The sequence below is a fragment of the Pteropus vampyrus genome, unplaced genomic scaffold (genome assembly GCF_000151845.1).
Source record: "Pteropus vampyrus isolate Shadow unplaced genomic scaffold, Pvam_2.0 Scaffold448, whole genome shotgun sequence".
Taxonomy (NCBI): domain Eukaryota; kingdom Metazoa; phylum Chordata; class Mammalia; order Chiroptera; family Pteropodidae; genus Pteropus; species Pteropus vampyrus.
In genome coordinates this window covers 56,417-59,206 of record NW_011889229.1, presented here as the reverse complement: position 1 = coordinate 59,206, position 2,790 = coordinate 56,417, and positions in this window count along the sequence as shown.

Here is a 2,790-nt window from a genome sequence, read left to right as displayed (position 1 = left end):
GAGAGAGAGAGAGGGAGAGAGAGGGAGAGAGAGAGAGGGAGGGAGGGAGGAAAGACAGAGAAGGGAGACGGGGAGAGACGGGGAGAGATACAGAGGGGGAGAGACGGGGAGGGAGCGAAACGCAGGGACGGGGGACAAGAGAGAGCTGAGGAGAAGGCGGGGAGAGGGGGTGCGATGGGGAGACCTCGGAGGAGAGGGGAGGGCTGTGATGATGGGGGGCTGGGAAGGGAGGCCCGTCTGGGCGCAGGGGGTGGGGGGCAGTGGCGGGAAGAGGGTGGAGCTGCCCGGCTGGGCCGTGACCTCAGAGCCCCTGGCCCAGCTCAGCCCTGACGTCAGCCCCTCCTCCCGCCCCCGCCTGAGCTGCTCTTCAAATGCCGCCCCCCCCAGCTCTCGGGCCACAGAGAGACCTGGAGAGCAGCGGGGGAGAGAGCCCAGCCGGACGCCGCGATGAGACAGGTGCGTGTGAGAGCGTGTGGGGCCGCGGCCCCCGGGAGGGCCACCGCCACGTGTGTGGCCACGTGTGTGAGCTCAGGTGTGTGACAGCGACCATCTGTGTGGGACAGTGGCCATGTGAGGCTGAGTGTGCCGGCCCTGTCTGGATGTGGGTGGCCATCTCACCTATGTGCACGGGACACTCGATGTGTCCATGTTGCTTTAAATCTGTGGTTGTCTGTGTGTGGGAAGCGGGGGGCGAGGGAATGAACGAGAGCGAGCGAGAGAGAGGGGGAGAGAGGCATCTGTATGTGCTTGACACGTGGGTCTGAATTTCTATTTTTGTGTTTCGTTTAAGTCGAACTAAATGAAATCGCTACTTGGTTGCTTTTGACTTGTGAAAGTGGCCACTTCATACGGGTTCGAGCTCTACTGTTATTCTTTCTTCTGAAACTCTGTCCCGTAGCTCCAGACGCAAGGGCGGGTGTCGGCCTGTCTGTTGTCACATGGGCCGCTCCTCGCTCCCCGGTGTCTGCCGAAGGGCGAAGGGCTTATGTCCCCAAGTTAACTTATGTGGCTGTCGGTGGGGGTCTGTGCTTTAAGTTCTCCTTTAGAACAGGTGTCTGGGGCATCTTCTGGGACACGAGTGTTTTCCTAAGTGGGCACACTCTGTGTGTCCCTTGTCACGTGTGAGTATATGTGGCGGGAGTGTCCACAACCGATGCACGTGTGCTTGTGCGCGTGGTTGGCGTTAAATCCTACAAACGCCCACCCATGTCTGGGCTCCCCGGCATGCATTGGGCCGTCGCCAGAAGCTCAGGCAGGGCTCCGTGTGGGACAAAGGGACAGAGCGGGAGGACCCCAGAAGAAATGATAGTAATTGATAGTATTGAGCGATTACTAGCTCCACCTTCCCTACAGAAACATAACATGAACTACAGACATGATTTCGAATTTTCTAGGAGGCACACTACAGAAAGTAAACAGAAACGGGTGAATTTAATTTTAATGATATATTTTAATTAACCCAACGTACCAGGGGTCGAAAATGTTTTCTGTACACGGCCCGATAGTCAATATTTGTGGCTTAAACTTTGGCATAGTGTGAAATCAGCCACGGACAGTATGTAACAGATGACTTTGGCTGTGTGCCCATAAAACTTGCTTTGAGGGTGCTGAAATTTGAATTTCATATAATTTTCATGTGCCACAAAATAGTCTTCTTCTTTTGACTTTTTCCAACCATTTAAAAATGTGACCACCAGTTTGAATGTGCGGGCCACAGCGAACAAGGTGGCAGGTGCTGAGCCGTGGTTATATAGTGTGCTACCCAAAATATTATCATTTCCGTATGTAATCAATACAAAACTATTTAGGAGACATTTCACTTCCTTTTTTCATACTCAGGCTCCAAAAGCCAGGTGTGTAGCACGTCTAACTCAGATGCTATCTTTTCAGTGGATGTGCTCTGTATTTAAAGTTGGTTTACAGTCGAAAAAGAACACAGATCCTACTTAGTCCAAACGCGCTTAAGCTTCCCAATAGCTCGATCGAGGATCAGTGTTTAAATTTAAATTGGTTTAAATAAATGTAAAACTCCAGTTCCTCAGTCATAGCGTCACATGTGATGGGTGACTTCTGTTTTGGCCAGTAATACTCTCCATCTTAATGACTCATTTAACTCAGAATGAGCCCACGAGGTGGGGGCTGGTGACACAGGAGGGCATTTTAGCATAGAGGACGACGATGGAGCCAGGCTGCCTGAGGGACCTTGGGTGAGGGGATACACCCCTGCCCGCCTCGCTTTCCTCATCTGTAACGGGTGAGAGTAACAGTCCCGACCTCACGTAGAGCATCGCTTGGCACGTGGAAGGGGCTAAAGCCCCAGTTTAAAGATGAGAAGATGCAGGCGCCCCTCCCCTCTGCTCCGGGCTCCAGCCTCACCTGCTGGGCACCTGGCCGATGGACAAGGAGAACCAGGCCACGTCTTTGGGAAGTGAGCTTTGTGACTTTGAGCGAGCTACTCCTCCTGGCTCCTCGGGTCTTGTTTTGCCATCGCTACGGTGGCGGTCACCATTATGTCCCCCAGGGCTCTGCGGAGGAATAAACCCAGTAGGTAAGGCTGTGATTAGCCATTCTTAGGATTCAATTCCTGGCTCCTGTGCTTTCCAGGTGTGACGGTGGGTAGGTTGCTGCACCTGTGTGACTCAGTTGCCTCATCTGTAAAATGAGGGCAGTAACAATAGTACGAATAGTACGTGTCGTGAGGATTAAAATAACTCGGCTCCTATTAAAGGCTGAGCGCGGCGCCCGGTACACACCACATCGCACTGTTCTTCTAGATGTACAGTATATTAT